The sequence below is a fragment of the Eleginops maclovinus genome, chromosome 14 (assembly GCF_036324505.1).
Source record: "Eleginops maclovinus isolate JMC-PN-2008 ecotype Puerto Natales chromosome 14, JC_Emac_rtc_rv5, whole genome shotgun sequence".
Classification (NCBI taxonomy): domain Eukaryota; kingdom Metazoa; phylum Chordata; class Actinopteri; order Perciformes; family Eleginopidae; genus Eleginops; species Eleginops maclovinus.
Window position 1 is genome coordinate 4,065,189 of NC_086362.1, and position 23,816 is coordinate 4,089,004.

Here is a 23,816-nt window from a genome sequence, read left to right on the forward strand (position 1 = left end):
CGTCGTTTGCACGGAACAGGTTCCACGTGTCGGATATCAGCCTCTGTCGGATAATTGCTCCAGCTAAATTAATCAAAGCTTATTTTTATGCGCGTTCATTATCACGCAGAGAAGAGGCATTTCGGTCGCTGTTAGCAGGCGGTGTCGTTCCAACATGTCACATCTGTTCTTGTCAAATCATTCCCGTCATTCCTCCACCCTAACCCCCCTGGTTTTGTTTTTCCCCCATTTTCTGTCACGTTGACTCCATCACTTCGTCCTTAGACTCGAGTGGCAGATAAACCTAGAATATTTATGTGCTTTAGGTTATTTCTTTCACTGTACCTTACACCAGGAGTTTATAAACTGATGCTAGTGGCGTTGTGATGGTTAATAAAGAAGGTATATATGCTTTATGGATAAGTTACAGACTGCTAATGAGGACAGCTTAGAGTAAAACCTGTAGCTATGCATTATTATACTATAAAACAAGGTTAAAACGAATATTTGTTCTGAATTGGAAGTGGTTAACATTGTAAAATGAAAGAAAAAACTAGCAAAAAATGACTCTTTGTGGGTAGATCATTTGGCTTTAAACAAGTATCTTCGTTAGCTCAATTAAGTTTGTTAAAAGAGTCAATGACTTTTGGTTTTGCAAGGCACACAAACAGCTTACTATTGGGTGAAAGTCCAATGTTGGAACCACTAATTAACCCCGTCCTCATTCCTACCTGGAATTCCGTGACTTGATTAGAAACTAAAAGGCATAATGTCATGACAGAAGTAATAGATGTATAGGAACTGTCAAAAGTTTAGCTTTCTAGCAGCATTGCAGATGGTGACTAATACAGGTTTGTGTTTTTTCTCATGTCTTACCGTAGCCGTGCACTGCTGCAGAGATGATTCTGTACCGCAAACCTGTACGCTCAAGGCAAGTGACACAAGATACAACCTCCAGTTCATACTATAATTGCAGTCGACACCCTTGCGTAAATGCCAAACTGCAACCCAAAACAGCTCGATGTCTTAAAAGAAACTCCAGAAGGCCAAACTGCTCGAAGCTGAAACGGCCAACAGCAACGTATTTCTTTACCGGTACTGCACTCTAGGATTCAAAAGCATTTTTAATGTGTGCCAAGTTAAAATATCAGAGCTTGTATTCCCACCATCTACAGAGCCATTAATTGCATTCTTTTATCAAGACTTTTGACTGGAAAATTGCAGGAAAGTTGCGCTTGTATTTCCTTTCTTGAAAAACGACCTTACTCAGAGCTGATAAAACACATGTGAAAACTTGAATCCACTCTAACTATTCCTCTTTATTTCAAGCAATTTTCACAGCTCTGCACTCATCCCCCGTCTCCGTCCATCCGTCATGTGTAACGCCGCTGACTCTTCATTCCCTTTCTCCATTTCCGCCAGTCACTCTCTGTCTTTGTCCCATTCCTAGCCATCTTTCGTCCCTTCCACTCTCTGTTTTGTCCCCGCCCAACAGCGAGTGAAAAGGGAACAAGGGCAGAACAGTTCTGCTGGCAGACTCTTTTATTTTCACTCTGCTGCTGCTGCCACCAGTGTGGTGCAGTCCAGACACTGAGATACACAACCAGACACATCAACAGTGAGCTAAAGTAGGGCACTGAGCAATAAGGTCACCTATATTCAGAGTGCATGCTGAAAGGTTAAAGCCATGCCATTCGTATGTCACAGTACGTGCGGTACGTGCATCGGTATGTCGAGTCGAGATGCGAACCATGAGAGGGTGGTGGCCCTGACATAATTTATTCAGAAGTTATTTGGGGTTCAGCAGGTCATCTCCTGAGTTTACTATCTGACCCAGGATGGCAGTAATGTCTTTCATCAGCTCTCAGAAGTGTTGTTTTGATGACATGCGGGGTCGTGAAGTGTTTTTGTTCTTGCAAAATCCTTCTGTCAAAATATATCTCACCTAATCTCCCTCATCGATGCATATAGAGTGGTGCAGGAAAGAGTCGTTAAACCCGGGGATGATTTAGCATTTTAGCCCTTTTGGGTGCACTCGGTCTCAAAGTCAACCGTTATTTGAATACGTTTGTTGCGTGAAATAAGGTCCCAAAAATAAAAGATGTTACCATAATGTTCTACATCATAAAATATGTAAACAAATACCCCACTTGTGGATGTCCTAAGCTTTCTTTGTGTCATAAAAACAACGCCTAAATGACACTACTCAAACAACTACTTAAAAGGTTAAGAATCTTGAGGAAAAAACACTAAAAGGTTGGATCCAGATTAAAGTCCCTGGAGATTTGGAAGTTTACTAGAGCGTCGTAAAACACGCAAGCATGCAATTGTAAATGTATCACCCTGTCAAAACACGCTGGAGAGACCCAGGTGTTGCCATGGACACTCTCAGGACTGAATCTGTTTTCTGTACAGAAGTAAATCTTGTTAGTCTGCAGAGCGTCACTGCTGTCACACCTGGGTACCGCTGTGTCACTTTTATATGCAGCCTGAGGTCGGCATGCAGTCTGCTGAAGATTTCTTTGTTGAGGGTCTACACGTACAAAGGAACAGGTGTAACAGCGAGTCCCTCTTTTTACTGCATGCTTGCTCAATTACTGCGGCACCTGCTCGTTTTTAATATCTGTATTTAACTGGTAGAGGAAGAAGAAGAAGTCATCCTTTATCAATACCCGAGGGGAAATGTAATTGCCAGCATCACGTATCATCTGTTTGTATGCACTGCACTCTGTGTCTGCAGAACTATTGGTTAATATTTCCCAGTATTTATCTACTGTTCCTTTAATCGTTGCATATTGATCCCATGCTTCCGTTTCTTATGCAATCAATGCTGTAATAACCTCATTCCCACACGATCAATTAAGACTCATTGAACTGATTGAAGTGATCGTGTTTCAGAGCGATGCTGACTACGAAAGGCTTTTCAAACGTGCTTAAGGAAGCAGATTAAATGTGTGGTTTGATATGCCAACACGACACAAACCTCACTTCTCTCGTCTCTCAGGGAATAGTGGCTTGTAAGAGCTTAAATCAACAAGTGCTACTGTGCATTTCAAAGTACATCCACACTCCTGCAGTCAGTTTGAACATTAGGCCTTTTGGGGGATTGTTGCTAGGTATGCTGGAGAGTCAGAGAAAGAGAGCGAGAGAGAAATGAGCAACAAATGCCTGAAAAGAAAGGAGGCACAACGTCAGCATCCATGGAGACCCAGAGTGGAGCCAAAGCTCCCCTCGTCTTCTCTCTGAGCCAGGCATTTTTCTCACCCTCCCCCACCCCCCACACTCCACACTCTTCCTCATCTTTTAATCTCCTCTACTGCTTCCCACGGCGTTGGATGGGCACACGTGGATCACCTTGGCTCTCCAAAAAAGCCACAAAAATGAAAGAGCATCTCAGTAAAGCCTGTTTTCTCTTTGTCTGTCTCTCAGCAGATCACTTTGGCCTCTTGTCTCCTGAAACCCTCGGTCCCCATCACTCAGAGACTCAGCTCAGTTCTTCTTTTCATTTTCTGGCTGCCTATTATACTCCCCATCATGATCTCACCTCCACTCAGACATCCAGTCTCTCTTTCTGCTTCGAAAAGATTGCTCTTCGACAAAAGGTTATTCTCTGAAAGAGCGGGTTATTCATCCTCAGTATTCAGTAATACAGACTGGAGCTGTATTACATCCGTCATTATTACATTCGTTTGACTTATTAGTTCATCATACAAGTCATTCATTAGTGCAAAAAGTGAAAATTAGAGCAACAAAACATTACATCTACTGACATGAGTGCTATGTCATTTTCCAAACAAACTTTTCCTAAGGGTTGAAAGGTGTAAAAAAGGCAGGCGGCTTAAATTGCTGATGCTACCTTACTAACGTTAATTGGGAATATTAGGGACTTGGCTGAATGTTTTAGGCTAAAGGATAACAAAAGCTAAACACGTGGGAGCGCTTATATCATACTGTAGAAAAACCAGCCCTAAAATGCCAATTATCAACATAGGAATCAATCATCTAGAGGCCTAAAGTTTAGACACTGTTTCCAGCAGTATTTGCAGAAATTCGCTTGCACTTTAATCATTCTGCACATTTAAAAAGACACACAATAATCAAACTTAAGGCTAACAGTATTCATAGCGGTATTACTTCTTGGTGACTTTATCTGGTACAAACATGAACCTGCAGTTAGTCCAATGCACAAACAGAACAACCCACTGATAAGCTTGTTTTTCTGGCTTTCCGCACGGCTCTCTCTACTTATCTATGAAATTCAGATTCTCTCTCCTTCACCCTTTAACGTCTCATGGCAGCCGGCTGATGGGCTTTTAGTTTGTTCACAGTGTATCAGAGTAACGCATGACACGAATCCAATCCAATTACCTTATTATGTGAGTGTACAAAAAGAGCTCAGTTTGTTTTGTTCAGGTCAGATCAGTGAGGGTACATCGAGCTACCTGAAAGAGGCTCAGATGTTGAATCAATCGTTTCGATTCAGGTCGTAGGACAAAACACCGTTCGACAGTGCACACAAATACTGATTGTCCTTTAAGCTAGGGTCAATTTAAACGTGGCCTTGGCTAAGAGCTGATGAAGATAAATGGATCCATAATGGTGGGCTGATTGCATCCAAACATAGAACAGTTTTCAATGCCCGAAACACGTAACCATTACCTGTGCTCATGATCAGTGGCGCAGTCAATTCTTGCATGTCTTCTAGATCAGCACAGGGTTTTGTGCCATGCTGAAGGTTTGAAGGTTTTCTTTAATGAATAATTGGTTCAATTAGATTGAATATTACGTCTATAAAGTGTCATAAAACACAACTTAATATGAGCAAAGCAACACCTGTAATAGCTTACCAAATAATATACGAAATTCTAGAAATGTGTGGACAGACAAACGTGGGTGTTTTAGTTCAATCCAATGGGAAACAGGAAGTATTTACATATCAAATATTACTACGTTGCAGGATTCACCTTCCCCTTTTTAAAAGCAAAAACACTTGGGTGTCCGTATACTTTAGGCCACCAGTCGCTGCGTTATTGAAAGTAATAAAGACTTTTGATTACACTTCCTATCGCCCTATAATCAAATTCAAGAGCTGTTATGAGAGGAAAATGTTATCGTGCTTTATTAAATAATATTGGAAGAGTTGCTCTATTATTGCAGAAGCTGAAATAGTAATAAATGATGTCTAACTGATGCTAAAATAAGAACAGCTAATGAGTGGGATTACAGTGTGGGTGGTGGATTACGCACATGAATGAAATATGCAAAAGTGAATAATAGATTAGATGTCTGAACTCAAAGGCCAAAAGGACACTAACTTCCTCCTCCTGACTGATGTAGAGTCTGATTGTGACAGAGCTTAGAGCCGATAAAACTGAGGCCATATGGAGGTAATGATTATGAGCTATTATTACAGCAGGCAGCAGATTATTGTTGAGCTATTAAAAGGCTAATAGCTTTACTTTTGTGTGTGTGTGTGTGTGTGTGTGTGTGTGTGTGTGAGTGTGTGTAGGAATAAATACTTCATCCATGTTCGTTAGCAGTACAACCAACACAGGAAATGTCTTAAATCCACTTAAACGCACGTCGATATTCTGGGCGTCACGCTTCCTGATTAGGAGTCGAATGTTCCGTTTTAGGTTCAATCATTGACTTCTAAACTGACGTCTGGGGACAATGGTGCTAAAGTGTTTTACTTTTTTAAAATGTTTCATAAATGAATCCAGTCAAGCCAAAGATAATCGTTCAAATCTTTGGCTTTTTAACTTTAATTTAATAATGGCATCCATTGGCGTTTATTCGGGAAAGTGCTTTAAAAATGTATACTGTTAATACCCTGCAAAATGCTCCTGTTTTGTTGCTCCGAAAGATATTAAGGTAACATAAATATAGCAGCACAAGATCACATTTGAGATTGCTCATCGAAACACAAGATTGAATCGACTTATACATAAAGATGATTGACGCAAATATATCAAAACAGTCTTAATTCCTACATCGGTTTAATATAAACAGATGTCGTGTTTGCTGCAACAAATCAAGCTTTTTCTATTCTCTATTTCACAGTCTTGGACTCAGATAGCTTTCTCCTGTTGTTACATATTTACTCTTCACTAGCCTACAGCCAATTTGGCTTCCCAGTGGACCTCCATCATGGCGGCAGCCCCTGTTGCTAAGAGATCTGTCACACAACTGTGGACGATCTACTTCACGTGGATATTGCGCACAGAGGCAAAGGGCAGGGGGGGCGTTACCCCTGAGAACATGTGTTTGCTGTTTATTTCCTGAACCCGCTCAGCTCCTACACTGCCTGTGGATCTATTGACTAACAGTCCTGATTATGTAACTGTGCGCTGAGGAATTCTAATTCACGGAAACACACACACACACACACACACACTGAATCGCCGCCTCTGACAGACTGTATGCACATTTTTCCAACGCATTTCTTTCGTTCAAAGTCACACTTACAGAGTGTAAGATTCGCACCACACGGTTCAATTTAGTTTAACAAAAAGAGACTTCTGCACACGTCCAACCTGAGAATATGAATGGAGTTCGGGCCGAGCGTTTGTCTATAAATAGGGTGTTGTGAAGGCCTGTTTGGACTCTTGGGAACAGACAGGGCATTGTGGTGCCTGGCTGGCCTATCAGTATCTGGCCTCTAGCCATCGGGCAAAAAAAAACGAGAGTCAAACATAAAACACACTTCCACACACTCCCCCAGATGCTGGCGTAAGAAGACTGCTGTAATCTCAAACACCTACACAGTATCAAATCCATATGCTGTGACCCAGATGCTGATGTGCCCTAGAACACCTACACAGAATATAAACACTTTTTTTTGTTCCATAAACACCCAGACCAATTTGCACTCCACACTACAACTGGCCAACACTTTGATGAGAGGAATTCAGATGAAAAGACACACAAAACGTTACTCGCTTGGTCAGGATTTATTCAGACTAGACTGATCTCAGACACCTACGCAGCGAGCAACGCTGGTACACACTGTCTCAGTCATCAGATAATGTACTCCTCTGCACTGTACAGACAGTAAAAATACATCTGACGCTACGGTACAGGTACCAGGGTTCAAATGGATTCAAAATAACTGATCTAGCTTCGGTTACACAGGCAATGTTTTAAGAAGGCATCAATATTTCTTGTTTCTGTATACGAAACTACAATTTCTTGGTAGCAGTCTGACTTCGAGGATGTCTAGAGAGTAGAACAAACTCATCTTTGAGCAGTTAACGACAAAACCCAATTAAAAACCCTCTTTGTTTATGCTGTTTTGGTTGCCCACAATGCTATATCATATGGTATTGGACATTTTAATGACTTGTTTCTCTTTCCAATAGTCTGCAAAAACGCCGGTATTATTGGGAAACCTTTCAGCTGTCCTCTGTGTGCTTTGGTTTTCCATCCAAATGAATAATTTTTCTGTTGCCCGTGAGCACATACTTCAATGTTTGTTTTGTGTTTCGGTTGGTCTCCCGTGTCACGTCGGCCGGGGTTTTCACACACTGAGATGAATGTACTGTCAACAGAGAGGAATCAATGTTTCTGTTGGTGCCAACAGGGGGAAGTGCAACATTAGACGATGTTAGTTACAGACGCTGCACTCTGACGGGTCATTCGGTGTACAACTGGAGCGTGTAAAAGAAAAGGGGGTTTTCCTCCATATAAACAACTCACCAATGCATTTTACTTAACGTTGTTTGATGCTTAACTGAAATCAGGCCTGTAGGTGCCTTATCAAGCCATTGGTAATTACAGAGATTGCTTATAAAGTGTGGTTTTGTAACTACATGCCACTCCTTTTCCATTAAACATGGTCACTTGATCCACTTACAATCTTAATTAACAAAGCTTTAAAAAGAGTACTTCCCTCGCATTTGTTTTTAAAATAATCAACGTTCAAACTTGTTTTAATGGCAAACTAATTAAAGTGGCTATCAGATTTGATCTGGTATAACTGAACAGCGATCCTCAAACTGAGCTGTAAACAAAACTCTTACTCTGAAGAGGCAATTACACCCACAGACTTGAACATCAGCTCTGTAGCACAATCAGAACTAAAACACCATTAAACCCCCTAACAGAGTCCACTTACTAAAACAATACTTCACATCTAATCAGTGGCTTGGCGCCGCATATCCTACCAATGACGAATATGTAGGAATCGAACAGCTGGCGCGCAATTAGAGGAGTTCACTTCAGCGTCAACACCTCGACATAAGGACAAAGACTATTTCTGAGCAGTTGGGATGACAACAACATTTGATTCCCTGATATTCTGGGACCTGTTTCAACCTCCAAATATAGCTCTTTACTGGCTTAGTTTGCTGCACATAAACACATTTATCTACCTTTCATGAGTGTTATCAGCGTCTTCTATCCCAAGACAACGATCAGACCTTAGAGCCAGGCAATCTAAGTTGCTACAACATGGAGAAAATTGGTCAATTTCTCAGTGCAGCGCAATCAAAGTCAGGAAATTCCCTCCATCGGTCGATATTTTCACATAATAAACTGTTTTATTTCCAAAACCTGAACAGTTTTATGAGTAAAAACAGTTTTTGTTTTATGTCAATCTTTAAGTAAGTATCCAGATACACCTTCTCCAACATTGAAGGTCAGAAATAAACTGTGATTTGAACTTTAAAAGCACAACAACTTGACCAACCTACAGCAGATCAAGCATATCGTTTACCCCTGCAGTCAACACTGATGGATTAGCAAACACCACGGGAGTAAATGTTAATATTGGTAGAGTAAACAGGCAAGGTGACAGTCTGAATACGCTCAAGTAAGTCCCCCCCCCCTACACCAACAGGGTAGGGAGTCAATTTGTGCATCGGTAGATAAAGCAAACATGCAATATCAATGTTTAATATTTACAGCAGTTCTGGCATATGTCGTCTTATATTTGCTCTTTAACGGTCTCCAGTTCTTCCACTCGAAGGTTCCCCGGTAGACCTTTACGTCAACTCTGTTTGGAGTGCAAAAGGTCACACATTTACTGCCAATCCCAATGCGCACTATGGAAGTCCAATGATGCTACAATAGAGGGTAATGGGTTTTGGTTGGTCAATAGCCACCATGGCAACATGTTCAGTGGTGCAGAGACAATGAAACATGGAGTAAACAAACAAGGTCATCACTATCTACGTGTGACTTTTGTCAAATGTACATTACAAAAACTTCCTGTTGTGTTTATCAGTGTGCTCAGAAAGGCCTGCAAACTCCTTTCGAAGAGACTGTAATTCCAGTCTAATGATGTCAACAAGTTGATCTTGGATTATAAGTCTGGCCAGAACACAAACACTCGGGGATGTAGCATCAGGCGACTAAACAACTGTGCCGGTTGAAGAGTTTACTTTGATCATGACAGAAGCATATGAGTCGACTCTGCTGTGATAATTTAACACGCTTATGAAAAGTAACAGTGTCCTCTCAGCAAGCATATGTTTCTTTATCTTCCATTTGACTCTAATGGGACCATCATTTACAAAATGAACATCATGCAGTTAACGTTTTTAAACTAGGCCATTAATTCAAGTGTACAATGTGTACTAAGATAACAAAATCAGATTTTTTTCATAGGCTTTTATACAAATCGAGACTTATTTTTGCAACCAGTAGAGTCAACCCCTTCTGGTCATTGGGAGGATGCTGGTTTAAGGCACTTTAAAAGACTGAAGACATTTTTGTAACCTCACCCTTAAGTATGGTTAATTAAATACTATTTTCAAGGGACCACATTGACGATTCGTGGAAATAAAGAGCGAACCACATTATAGACACAAGGCTACTGGTAGCACCACACCCACTAGCATTTGCAACAAAGAAAAACAAAACGTACACTGTGTGTGTGTGTGTGTGTGTGTGTGTGTGTGTGTGTGTGTGTGTGTCCACTTTCGTGTGGCTGCATTTCTATATCAACGAAGCCTATCAATTCTAACAAAGCTTGCAGAGAGCCTGTGCGTGCATTTAAACATCTAAATGAACAATGTGTACTCCAGAAGAGCCTTTCCGCACAAGTGTGAGTGTGTTGTCAGCAATGTGCAATTCTGAAGAGCCTTTCTGTACAAGTGTGAGTGTGTGTGTGTGTGTGTGTGTGTGTGTGTGTGTGTGTGTGTGTGTGTGTGTGTGTGTGTGTGTGTGTGTGTGTGTGTGTAATCAGCAGGGGCTCCACTTCAGGCCGCAAGTCTCAAAATGCGGTATGACTCACACAATCTGCGCGTGAGCTTTTCTTGAGTGCGTGCATGCAGCATAGTGAGAACTGTAGTCTGAGTCTATGGAGCTGTATGTAGACTGTGTGCGTGCGTGTGTGTGTGTGTGTGTGTGTGTGTGTGTGTGTGTGTGTGTGTGTGTGTGTGTGTGTGTGTGTGTGTGTGTGTGTGTGTGTGTGTGTGTGTCCTTGGTCTGGCACGACACACTGAAGAAAAGAGGCTATAAGATATTCCATAAGGGAGAGTCTTACGAAACGGATCATTTGAGGACTTTGCTGCATGATTTCTTTTTTCCCAGTTAAAAAAAAAATAATAATTATAAAACCAAACGACCACAGACCCAATGAACACACACAGACAAGAGACACACCTCCATTTGACATTGACACATTTTATATCCCCTCCTCTGGTGCGCCAAGAGCCACAACACCCCGTTCGACCTCCCCATACTAACCCCCCCCCCCTTTTTTTTCTCCTAAAGAAAATAACCTTTTTTTAATCCCGATAAAAAGGTGTATTTTATCATGAAAACCCCAACGCTGCAGCTCTGTAAGACCGTTTTAAACAACACAAAAGAAGAGCAATGCTGATGTTGTTGGATACAATGCGAGACTGGGATACTGGGAGTCTGGCTCATATAGGATTCCAGTTAAAGCGCCACTGGGATGTCAATATTGCCCCATATTCTGCGTGCATGCCATTGAGCTGTCATGCTCGGGTCGGTTATTATAGGGGGGAGTTGGGGAGAGGAACAAAGAGCTGACGGCTGTGCCACATGTGCATCTCAATAACACGCACTCTCCCTATCACACATGCACTATTATCAAGATCTCATGCATGCAAAATGGAATTTAAATAGTACTTCTTTTAATTGGCGCTTGTAAACACATTTAAATATTAATGTCTTGCAGAGTTGGCTGTTTTGTTGGTTTATAACAGCATGTTTTTTAATTCAATAAAAGGGGGAAACCATGGGGGGGGGGGGGGGGGGGGTCTTTGGGTGTGCATAAGGCATTATTAAACAGATGGCCCTCGTTGCATCCCTGCACATTAAACATTTCGGTTGTCCCTTGTTGCACAAATATGCACAGGCTACTCCCTCACTTTCTCTGAGTAAAGATCTAACACACTTTTTAAATAATCCTCCTAGGAAGAAAACAACGGGATAAACTCACCTCTAAATCAGCAGATAGGCAACAAAAAAAAAATCTCCACACAAAAGCAAGGATTTCTTAAAATGATATATGTCAAGGCTCGTTCTCCACTTGTCTTCTTGCTTTCTTTCCAACCTGTTCCTCCAATCTCTCCGCTAGACTCCTGTTATTTCACTTTTTCCTCAACCTCCTGTATTTTCCACTGTGCCTTGTTCCTCTGTTTCCCCCAGTGTTGTTTTTTTTATCCTTTTCCAGCAGGAGGAAAATTCAGCACACAGAAAAAAATATATATGCAGCGGTCAATCAAAAGGCAAAATGTGGCGATGGAGTTTTTAGGGGTGTTTGGAAAAGTTGTCCAGAGATAAAACTGAAACAGGTACGAAATAAATGTGTTATTTGATTTTGAATAAGTGAAGGGGTAATATTTATGAACCTTGTGGCAGCTCCGTCTCGGACCTGTCTAAATGCACGCGTGATATCGGGAGAAAATAGAGTGTTGATCTTCCTGGATCCACCCTCCATCTAGGAGTCACATTGGTACAGTCCACCCTCGTTGAGCTTGTGAAACTGAGCCGAACGCGGCGCGAGCATTCCCGCCTGGGCTCGAGCCAGCGGGTTCTTCCCCAGGTGTGTTTGTTTACAGCTGGAGTCAAAAAGGGGTCCTGAAGCAGGAAAATGCATGTTTTTCGAAGCTAGGAAGTCCAAAAATGATGTCAAACATTCAGGACAGGTCTGGGGTTGTAGTTTCCCTATGTTCCCTGAAAGAGTTTGAATACCCTGGGTATGTTTCATGCGAAAACAATGCAAATGAAATACATTTCCTACATCACGTACAAACACATTTTCAGCTCCATGTGGACAAAGCAGGTGGAACACTGCAAGACAATACATGGAGTGATATCCATGTATACACAGGAAATGTATAATTGCTACATTTGACCAATTACTTTAGAGTGACCACAGTGTGCATTGATTCCATTATGGTTGTTGACATTCAAACTAGTCTGTAAAATGTTGGAACATCTCAACCCGTTCTTTCTGTGCACTGTAAATGTACCCTGTCCTGTCGCAGATACATTTCAGTGCCCACAGCATACCACACTTGGCAGCTTAACTGTACACCCACAGCCCCAGAAACCAGAAAGCATGGTGACATGATACTAGTGGTCCCCTGGTTGTTGTTGTTGTTGTAGTAGTGGTGGGCTAAACACTGCTTTATGTTGGAGTGTGGTGCATGTGAGCACACTGTTGGGTTTTCAAAAAGGCAATAGTTCTGCAAAGAACCTGCAATGTTTGGAGAACTTGGTCCAGATTGTATACCATTTAAACATTTAAAATATTCTGTAAGCAACAGAAGAGTTACTCCTGTCTTTCTCTCATTCTCTTCTGCAGATGCCCCGCCTTTGATAGTATTACTTCCTCCACTGACACCAGTGACCTTGCATCACTCGGTTTCCTTAGTTGGGAAAAATAATGAGCCCTTTCGCATGGAAGCAGAGGGAAAAATAAACATGACATGTAATCCCATCTGAATCTGTGCTGCCCTGTACGCAGAGCTGCTGAGAAGCAGAACATCAGCTCTGGTTATGTAAGTCATAGTTTCCCCAACTGACACACAGACTTTAATTTGTATTGCCAGTTGGATGACAACTCTTTCCTAAATGCTACAACTAATATGGCTTTTCTAAATTTTCCAGTGAGCAAGCTTTTTTTCTGTGCAAGAGAATCCAGTTTTTGTTGAGGTTGGACTCGGAAAAAATGATCTGCATTATATTCGGCGGTTAATAATCTCTCCAGGGACCGAAATTAACCACCTTACATAACGATCCTCCAGCCCGCACCTCTGTCATGCAGTGGTGAGCCAGATATTTGTTCCATTAGAGCACACTGTGTGACTACAAATCAAAATGAAAAGTACAAGCACCAACACACTGGATTAAAAACTGACTCATAATCTTAAAGTTTTCCCAAGAAGGGCCATGTCTTGAGAAAGGAACTCTTTCTTTCACCTTCCTCCAGTAAAGGTGATCTGATTACATTTTGTGATCCATTTGAAGCAGACTACAGTATGTGCAGAGAGAATTATAGACATGCATTGCAGCAACAATTGCAGTTATCAGTGGTCATTCCTTACCCAGGCCCACAAACTGTGCAGCCCAGTTGGATTAAAGGGCTTTCCGGTGACGTAACACCCCCTCTGGTGGCCGTACTGAATGTCCAGACTGAGCTGTTGATGTCCTTTTAATGTTTTAGACAAGACTTGACTCTTCATCCTAAAAAGTTAAGATGGAAAACTATGTTCAAGTTATGCAATCACTGAAGTTCAAACAATATACTCTAAAGTACAGCATTGTTCAACTAAAGACTAACGTAACACGATGATGTAGAATACTTCAGAGTACACTGTGACGTCATTGTTGGTTTAAGTACAATGAGCATACAAAATCGATGACTTTGGTACAACACGTCTAAGCAACTACGAATGACTAAACAACAGAAAAGGTGGTCAAAGCCTCGATTAACCCAAAAAATATATGTTTTTTTTTCACAAGCGTAAAATGTCACAACTTGATGTTTGAATCTTCCATTAGTTCCAATATCTGTCTACAACCACATCTAAAATCTCACTCATCATCACATTTGAAGTTGTTTGTTTAATCCGTACAAAAACCAAACGATAAATACATTTTGTCATTTCACATGACCGGGTATCGTCCCAGTCTACTCTTAGAGAAATGGTCCTCGCCAAGATGGTAGGCTTACTTTTTACAAGAAAGCAAACAAGCATATTGCCCAACATGTCAAAGTATTACTTTAAACAACATTGAATGTATATGGAATAGAAGCACAGCATTTATGTTACAAAGTACACTTTGACTGTGATTTGAATATGGACTTTGGGACTTTAAAAGAGATCCAAATAAACAGAGAATTTGTTCGAGTCTCTTCTAATGTTTATCTTCAGTTCCATCAAGAGCTGAAGCCACATTTCTCAAAACCACAACAAGCTGTGCAATCATCGCTGGACAGCTATACAAGATATACGAGTCTTCCTCCTTTGTATGTCTTGAACTCCGTGTGACCCAGAACAACCTCCGACTTTAAATCAGTCCTGAGCCAAGGCTACTGGGACAGATATTACCGTGACCTGTACTCAACCAAACAATGTGTCGACCTCTGAGGTCAGGGCAGGTTCAGTGTTAGATGTAAAGTCTTTCCCTTCTCTATTATATAAACTGAAAACTAGTGGCGGGGGTGAGGATTTTTGGCACACCTTGAGTCCCTCAGCGCTGGGACAAATACCTCCAAGTGTAAACATGTCCTTGAGTGGTACGAAGGGGTTTTGTTTTGTGTTGCTGCCAATAAAAATGTTAGCGAGAGTAACAAATTATGGCCCCGTACTGTAACTCCATACAAAAACAAAAACACACAATGAATCTAGCGTGTACACAGAACAATCAGCCTGGAAGCGTTTGTTTTCTGATAAAACACTGGCTGCTGAGCCCAAAAGACAAGCCAAGAGCTACATGTGGCTCGGGATGTGACATAACAGAGCATTTCAAAATGGCACTGCATGCAATATCATATTAATTAAAAAAAACAGACGATTAAGTTGCACCTGAGTCATCTAACATTATCCATTTCATAAGGTACCACCCAACCTTTCGTTATACTCAAGTTCCCCCACCGGGTCAAGCAAATATCCGCTACTGTGAGGTGTAATCACTTCAGTGCTTTTAAAAAGGGAGGAGATTTGAACTCAATCATAATTCAACCTTTGAGACGGAGCAACGGGATGTATATGTAATCAAACGAGAATTCGTCAGATCTTTAACGTGAGCACAGATCCAGGAGTGGGTGTATTGGATAATTCCCCAGTCGGTGCACCTTTAATCGCGTCATTTTCAACTTCTAGCGGTCCAATCACATCTCTGTATCCTCACTTATTATATCTCAAATTCAGCGGGCTGTTTGTCTCTTGAGTTCTAAACGTTCATATCCTCCATGTCAGCACTTCTTCTGAATGTTGTGTTGCCTTTGTCCTCGTTCCTCTGTTGTTGTTTTGCAAAAAGCTCTTTGTGAATAAAGCCGCTTTGATCTTCCTCTCCTCTCGTTGACTTCCTGTCAGACTGGATAATGTGCTGCAGCTCCAGTTTGTCACTGGTGGTCCTCGTCTTGTTAACCAGGCACCTTTTAAACACTGTAGCTAACCTCATGACCCCATATGCACACACATCCTCCCCTCATTAACCCTGCACAGACGACCTCCTGCTGGCAGCTGTCCAACAGGGTTAACGCTGATTGAAGGGGAAGAAAATAAGAGTGGAAAATAGCTTTCGAGCTAATGGTCAAAACCAGTCTGGCTTTCTTTCGGTTTTCCAAATTATGGCCTTAATTCCTAGAACAGAAAATAGAATTTAAGCATTTTTTCATCTTTTAACGTGAACAAACTATATCATACTTTTGACATTTTAATACTAGCACACTGTTTAGGTACCATAAACTTGCCCAAAAAAGCCTATGTTTTTATAGCAGCCTTATTCACTTCAAATTATTACCAAAACATGCCCTATCATTTTGAATTGTCATGTTTGAATTTCCACACTTTTCCCTCTCACATCCATCCAACACACTTTAGTTTCACGTCACATTTCCCTCCAGAATCCTTCAATACAGACACAAACATTTGCTTTTCTGGCGCTGCGCTGACACACGCATCAAGAGTGATTAACTACATCCACGTTCAATCAAAGCCACATCCGTCCTCACACCGCACTCTGATTATGTTGCTGAGATTAAGCTCTTAGTGAATGAGTATAATTGCAGTAACATGCTGTTGCTGTCATGCGATTTGCACCTTTTAGCCAAAACAGAAGGATTACAAATCAAGAGAAATTAAAAGTGTCTTTAAAACTCCAATAAAAAAGCTCATAAATTAAAGGAATATGTAACCTTTTGTATTTTAACAGATGAATCAGAAGGGTCAATTCACAGAAAGGTCTGCTCACCTAGCAATTTATCTGGGGATAGACACAGCCATTAAGAAGGAAGATAATCAGTGTGTTCAAGGACACTTTGACTCAGCACACACTCCTTTGATGGACGCCTCGTTCTATTCCTTTTACCTGACCTGATGGTATTACAAGAAAGGGGACACCATGGCTTCTCACTATATTAACAACCTAAAATATTAACCCCTCCTGGTCTTCAAGTCTTTCAGCTTTATCTGAAGCAAAATTAAAAACCTGGGGCATTTTTAAGCACAAATGGATTGATTAATGCAAATGGAATTCATATAAAGAAATACAACACATTATTAAAACTCTATCCTTATGTAAAAGGGAGAATGTGTAATGAATTTTGTTTTCACTTACAAAAATATGCGCGCAAAGGTCCGGACATTTTGTACAGAAGGTGTAATGTGCACGTTTGGTCTTACGTGTATAATTGTAGCTGATTATATGGTGGCAAAGCATTGAGGTGAAAGATTTAGGCAGCTCTTTGTTTATTTTTGTTATCTGCACTCAGAAATATGAGTTACAATCTGCTGTAAAAACCAAATGTTGATTGATCCTGTTTCCGGGATTATACTGTATGCTGACGACATGTGATAATCTTTTCTGATCCTAAATTCCTTTTTCAAATGTTCCATACTACAAAAATGTCTCATTTACTTTTTGTTTCTCTAAACATCTACAATATCTATCCATCCTACTTTTGAGACTGGAAACACCAGGGGTTTTTTTTATGATATGGGGTTCAGTGTCAGAAACACACTGGCTAACAATGTACTCAAACATCATCTCAATTATTGACAGCACACGTTCAAATGTTTCCAAATTAGGTTGAGAGTAAAACTGAAAACTGCAATGGTTGCTTTACTCCGATTCATTTGCATTCGAGTTGGAAATAGCAACATACTCAGCTGTTTGTAAGAAAAACAAATCAACTAAGACGTGCACTCATCTGAGAATGGTAAAGATGTATATGAGAAATATATTTTAGCTTTTTGTCCGTAACTTCAAAATGTAAACCCTTTTGGTGACATAACGCTTTTGTCAAGTTTTTCCATCCTCCACATTGTTCTCATGTTAATCCCTCCTCGCCTCAGCCTCAGCATAAATCCTTTTCACACTGCCGAGACACACACACACACACACACACACACACACACACACACACACACACACACACACACACACACACACACACACACACACACACACACACACACACACACACACACACACACACACACACACACACACACACACACACACACACACACACACACACACACACACACACTCCTCTACACACACTTTAACACATCCCTTCCTAAGAAGTCTTGATGAACGACAAGTGGATTTGTTTGAAGCTAACAATCAAAAGAACATCACAAATAGCTCCTCTGTAGTGAGCAGCTCTTCAGCACCATGCAGAAATGTTTTGGGAGATAAAGATGAGACAAAAGTTACTGCGTCTCCTTGGAGATTACCGTATGTCAGTGGCTGTCTGTGTAGCAGCAGGAGAGTACGCATGTGTTTTTGTGTGCCTGTGATTTAAGACAGCTGCAGGAAAGAGGGGTCGCATTTTTCTGCCGTTGCGGTGGGAAAAGGGGGCGTGTCCCTGCGCGTGACATCACAACTTCATACCTGACCTACTTAACGTGGCCCTGACGTCAACACTGCTTCTTCTTCTTCCCTCTCTTACACAACCCCTTTCGTCTCTTTCTAATCCCTCTTTTTTTCCATCAGACTGGAATAGAGTTAAATAGGAGAGGGTGGAGGAGAGCAAAAAGAGAGAATGATCAATGGGTGCCAATAACCCAATTTCTACCCATTAACTAGTAATTGATGAATATTAATGTGTTGGAAAGCTGCACCGGCCCTGACGCCATGACAAAATGGGAGGACATGCTTCGACCATATGGACAGAAAGGCCATGTGGGAGAATTAAAAAGGGAGTTAGTGATGACATTGGAGGGAGTTTTTAAAGAATACCGTTTTTTAATTGTATTTGTAACACATTACTGGTACAATGTGAGCACATTTCTCAGATTCAAAATTCCCGGTATAAGACTACAGTCTATAACTTAGTATAGTGTTGTATGCAGAAGCCTAACACAGACGGTCCAAAATACGATTTTAAGAAATATCTTGGTGTCATAAAAATGGTTGTGACGCCCAATAGTGGCCCCAGTTAGTTGGCAACAACGTCTAGGTAAAAATATCTAGTTAAACCTGGACTACAAGTTTTGTCAGATGTCTTCGATGTGCAAAAGTAGCTTGCTTTACTATATTTTTAACATGCCTGTAACACGAGACATCTTTTTGCATTAGTTCTGACATTTCACCAGTCCAAACAATGACATTCTCCATGTAACTCTAAAAAACAACCTCTTCTGATTATAATTCCGCTTATATTTAGTTACTCTACTAAATCAGGCAATAACAATCTATTTTCCTAAAGAGGCCTATAAACTAAGAACAAATACAGTGAAAAAACCACAAATCCAGCATATAGGGACTAATGAAGTACAAGTCTAGTCAGCAGGAAACCGATGGACTGTGCACTCCAGGTAGGGAATGAGGCCTTACCCCAGGTGAAGGAGTTCAAGTATCTCGGGGTCTTGTTCTCGAGTGAGGGAACAATGGAGCGTGAGATGGGCCGGAGAATCGGAGCAGCGGGAGCGGTACTGCAGTCGCTTTACCGCACCGTTGTGATGAAAAGGGAGCTGAGTCAGAAGGCAAAGCTCTCTGTCTACCGGGCCATCTTCGTTCCTACCCTCACCTATGGTCATGAAGGATGGGTCACGACCGAAAGAACGAGATCGCGGATACAAGCGGCCGAAATGGGATTTCTCCGCAGGGTGGCTGGCATCTCCTTTAGGGATAAGGTGAGAAGTTCAGTCATCCAGGAGGGGCTCGGAGTAGACCCGCTGCTCCTTCGCGTTGAAAGGAGCCAGTTGAGGTGGTCGGGCACCTAGTGAGGATGCCACCTGGGCGCCTCCCTAGGGAGGTGTTCCAGGCACGTCCAGCTGGGAAGAGACCGAGGGGTAGACCTAGGACCAGGTGGAGGGAATATATCTCCTCGCTGGCCTGGGAGCGCCTTGGAATCCCCCAGTCAGAGCTAGTTGATGTGGCCAGGGAAAGAGAAGTTTGGGGCTCTCTGCTGGAGCTGTTACCTCCGCAACCCTGATGGAAAGCGGGAGAAGATGGATGGATGGATGAAGTACAAGTCATAAAAAAGACACTTTGATGTCTATAGGGGATTTGCTGTTCAAATTCTTCCAAATCTATTCCTCTAGGGTTGAAGGTGTGCTGTATAGTAAGGGTAAGGTGTGTCCAAGTAAGTAGTTATTGATTCAGAAGACTACAACACTTGAATAAGAGCTCTTTAGTTGATGATGTAGCCAAGTTTTAATATCAACATTCAGTCTATTTCCTAACAATAATCCTCTAAGCCAGTATTTTATTTCAGTATTTGCCCTTCTCATTTAGTACTTTCACATCCCCCTCCCCCATACAATCCTTTCAGACACCAGGAGCAGCATCAGGTTCTGAACTAATGCTGATTATCTGTGAGGAACAGAGACGCTGAGGGCTGATCACCGCCGCAAGGTTTGGATCTAATCTGAGGATACTTTCGGATCAGACAAAAATCACTCCTGAGAGAGGGGAGGATGCAAGGATGGCATTTACAGGATAAGGAAAGAGGCAAGTAGATAGAGGGACCGAATGAGTAAGACAGAAAAGAGAGGGACATAATCCAACTTTTCCTCCTTTTTATGAGCCAAAATGAGGAAAGGGGGCAGGAGGCAGAAGAGCCAGAAGCAACAAGCCCTCCTCTCGTCCTCCTTCTCCTCTCCCCTCTTTGTGCTCAGCAGAAACCCTCTTTCTCTCTCATTTGTATTCACACCAGCTATGGGGCCAGTCACAGGGCAACCACTGCGCTACGTTCAACACACACACATACACACACACCCACCACACACCACACACACACACACACACCACACACCACACAGTCAGGCTCTTTGTCCGAATAAATTGAGTGCAGCAACAACAGGCTGAACTTTCAATCACAAACACGCTTGTGGTAAATGGAGGAGGGGGTGTTTGTGTCCCACTTCTGTCACGTTCACTGCACGATGAAAATAAAAATATACTGCTTATCATCAGCGACAGAGATGGATAATCAGGTAGACAACATCTGGCATTTTTGCTGCAAAAGAGGCTGTATAATGTATTCAGCTGAAAGTAAACCAAACGCAATTATGATATTACAGCTCATAAGGTCGCACATTTTTAAAAGGCAAAATACAAGCTACCAAATTTGGAAATATGTGCTCGTCATTGTATTGCATTTTTAGTTGCATATCTAGGATTTGGACTGTTCAATCCGACTGAAATAGTCAAAATTCGAAAGAAATTAAGACCAAACTAGCGGAAATTGTTATTTATTAAAAGGCAAAATATGTGTCAGAAAACCTGAATGAAACAAATGTCCATCTATAGAAAGCAAAAACATCCTTGCAACATCAAGAGTATTATACAAAAATGATAAATGCTCTTCCAAATTGAGATTCAATGCGCAAAATCAGCCAAAATAATAGAAAATCCCATTTTTTAATAATCTTTTTAGGACAATATCATTTGAATAATATGAACATATTTTGCAAACTTGATAGATAAGGCCAATAATAAGAAATGCCTCGAATCTGAGCCCTTTCAAACCAAACCAAAGTTATCATAAGGACTGGAAGTTTTACCCTCGATGACTTTGAGATCAGCAGTCAGTGCATCAGTAATTACACAGTTAATGGGCAGGGAATTAGGTGCAAATTGACAATAAAACAGGCAGTAATTCCCTTGCTCTTATTGCTTCTTTAACACACCTGCATGTATCTGCCTAAAAACCCACTCCAAGGACACAGCCAACTCTTCTCTTCCCATGTGCCACTCTAACAGTACGTGTAGGCTCCAATTTTAAGGGTCTTTCTTATCATGCTTTTGTTTCACAGCAGTCCTGTCTCTCTTATTTCTCACAAAAAGCTCCCAGCGTCACTTTTAATCCCCCTGGAGAGGTTCACAGCTCCCTCTCTGCTCCTCACCTCTCCTCACCCTCTGCTCTTCGCTTTCATCTCCCTCCTCTTATGTTTCACACCCTTCACATCCCTCGCTCTGTTCCTCCTGTCACTTCGTCTGGGCCCTGACCTCTTTTATCTTTCCATCCTCCTTCACCTCAAACTCAACCATTCGTACCTGTTCTTATTTTATTTCTACATCTGCTGTTTGGAGGATTTTCCATATTAACATATTTGTCTTCTTTTAAAAATTCACACTTTTTGTCTCCCAAACTTTTTTCTTTTGATTTTCTTTTTTCTAAAAGATCAGACTTTTTTTCAAATTTCTGGATTTTTTCTAAATGTCGACTTTAACAAAATTCCGATTAGTTTTTCAAAATTCTGACTTTTTCCTTAAAAAAATCGGACTTTTTTTCAAATGATGTGTGAAAACATGATGTTTCTGCGGGAATGGCCAATGTTCCCCAAATAACAGTGTTCAAAACAACAAATCACACATTATAGGCAGGGGTGTTGTGGGACGTCAGTCATCAATACAATCTGTGCATTGGATCATCTTAATATAGGCCTTATCTTATAGTTTTTGATGTTGAATTCATCTTAACCTCAACGTTGATGCCAGCAAAACAAATAAAAATAAACCTCGAATACCCTAACAACTCACAACTATTTCCAGTGACAAACAATCATTTCTATCCAATTAAACAACCACCACCAGTGCTTAGACAGCGTTTAAACAAAAGTCACTGCTCTGCAATCACTCACTTTAAGTGTTGCACACCATTTCCCCAACCTTCATCCCCCCCGGCACACCACAAAATTGTTTCCACTCGTCGTGCGATCTCTCCATCTGTCAGCTATACTCCTTCCATCTGTCTCAAGTCTGCTGTGGCTTGTTCATCCACTCATCAACTATCCCTTATTAAATCATTAAAAACTGATAAAGGAGGAGCAGGCTCAGAGGGAAACCAGGCTGCATGACCTCAAGTCAACAACGGAGAAAGTGAAGGACAAAAAGTCCAAAAAGAAACAGCGAAGATGGTTTGTCACTAGAGGGGAGAACTACAGAACGTCTCTTTACTTCATACTGCATATTGACAATACACAGTATATAATAGCTATGATATCTTGAGTTCTGTACTAGTGACATCAAGTTGGACGGATTATATGCAACCAATTAGTGTTTTAATGGGGTATTTGTGTAAATGTCACACAGTCCCACCCCTCTGCTGTCTGCTGCTCCCTCATCAATCACAGTTCACCCTCGTGCTGGCACCACCAGACTCAAAGACAGCTTTATACACCAGACTCCCTACCCGACCCCCCCCCCACCCAAAAGGGACTATTTGCACTATGACAACTTCTAACCATACAGATCGCTGCTACTTTCTTACAGATACACTGTGAACTCTTACATTTATGTAAGTGTTTATTTAGCATTAGCAAATGTCTGCATCTGCTGTGCACTTTATTACTTATTGTTACTCAGTGTGAGGATATGTCCATTTTTTCCATTCCTTTGTATGTCTGGTACATGTGGAGAGATTGACAATAAAGCTGACTTTGACTTTTTGACTTTGAGATGGAAGATTATTGATTTGTTTTCCATCTTTCCCATTTTTTCCGACCAGCTCTCTGTAGCTGCCTTCATTAAAAAGGCCTCAGCAGACTGCAGGCAGTAGAATGTATATCATTAAGGAAGATGAGTATTGACTGAAGTTTGGTCAATGGTAGGCTAATTAAAATATGATTAAACAAGCTTTTTCTCTTGTTTAATTTCTGTCTATGTTTAGCTAGAAGCCTGTATTGGAAAGCATAATTTCCTTATTCAAATGGTAATTAGACAAGCAGGTAGTTTTGGTTGTACCTGTCCATTGTTTAACACACAGGAAGAGACTAAAGCTACAGTAGTTTAAAATCTTAAAAGCTCCCTTATTACCTTTAACTATGATCACCATGATTTGCGTCTCAGGTCATAGCTCCTTTTTCTGTGTCATATCTCAGTCAAATATAAACACACAGACATGACAAACACATTTAAATATTAAGTTTGACTTACACTTTGAATGGGGTTCGCTTATCTCTGACGTTCATCGCGAAAGACATCGTAAAGCCTATTAGAAATCGTAAGAAAAAAGACGTTCCTGGAAATCCGGAACTTGCCTTAGAAATATCACGTTTTTAAGTTTTCTTCAGTTTCAAACTATCTCAGTGATAGTTTTGTTGAAATATTTACATGTTAATCAAACAAAAGGTACTTTTAACGTATTCGGCTTACTTTTTATGCTGCTAATTTGCCGGAAAAGTAAAGATATAAAGACAACAAACAAAAAAAGTCTTGCCCCAAGGCTAAAA

At 41.1% G+C, this 23,816-nt stretch overlaps 1 protein-coding gene across 2 annotated transcripts in view; it reads right to left on the reverse strand.

The window, feature by feature from the left end:
• ndrg2 (NDRG family member 2) overlaps positions 1-23,785 on the reverse strand; it is a 41,414-nt gene extending 17,629 nt beyond the window's left edge. Inside the window, exon 1 of one of the 2 annotated variants that reach the window (XM_063900360.1) lies at positions 23,521-23,785. The gene's annotated coding sequence lies outside the window, so the exon portion shown is untranslated. Of the gene's footprint in view, positions 1-11,392; positions 11,819-23,520 lie in introns of those variants that run through there. The other variant, XM_063900359.1, reaches the window with a different exon arrangement.
• Positions 23,786-23,816: the final 31 nt, after the last annotated feature.